The following is an 849-nucleotide window of genomic DNA, read 5'->3' as shown; positions in this document are numbered from 1 at the left end:
TTTTTTTTTTTTAACTAGGAAGGGGACAATCTATCCTTTACATAAGCAAAGTAGCCAAATCACACGTTTTGAGAGCTGTTCAGAGGCTTCTCTGGCTTGAAATGTCATCTCCACTAATTCAGTGATGGTCTGGATTTAGAGTCACCCAAATGACTAGTCTTGAAAATTTTTCAGGGCAAGTAAATTAAAAAGCTAACTGTGAGGCTACAGTAGCCCTTGAATTTACATTCTTGTGATGTGATAGCTCTGTTTCCTCTGCATACATCCTTAATATTGTGTCCTTTTAGGAATAGGGTGAATAGATGTTCTCTCTCCTCCTTCCTTCTCCTTTTTTACTTCTCCCTCTTATTTACCCTCTTCCACTGAAATATACTTTATGAAAACCTCAACATCCATTAGAAATCTGATTAGAAAGCACCAGCTTCAAAACCTAAGAGGGCTGATGGGAGGATGAACTATATATTTTCACTTTACAAGGTAATGGCAGAATTTTGAGTGTGGTTTCTTCTCTTTTTATGCTTTATTTTAGATATTCCATCATTTTCTCATCATTGTTATCATGATCATCGTTTCCCCCTTTATCACCCTTTTAATTTTTATTTTGCCTGGAACAGTTAATCACATGGAGAAAAGACCTTTAGAAGTTATCACTATCCATTATCAGGCATCTTTTCTGATAAAGGTAACCTTGCAATAGAGATTTCTGTTCCATTTCATCTGCTTTCAATGAGGTCCTGCTGTGCTCCCTCCCACCCATGTGATGGCTTTGAGGAAACAAGAACAACAACCAAAAGAGACAAAGACTCAACTTTAGAGCTCATATATTCTAGCTGAGGAGATAAGGGAAAG

The sequence above is a fragment of the Lipotes vexillifer genome, unplaced genomic scaffold (assembly GCF_000442215.2).
Source record: "Lipotes vexillifer unplaced genomic scaffold, Lipotes_vexillifer_v1.1 scaffold1048, whole genome shotgun sequence".
NCBI classification, from domain to species: domain Eukaryota; kingdom Metazoa; phylum Chordata; class Mammalia; order Artiodactyla; family Lipotidae; genus Lipotes; species Lipotes vexillifer.
The sequence above is the reverse complement of the archived record's forward strand: the minus strand, read 5'-3'. Positions refer to the sequence as shown.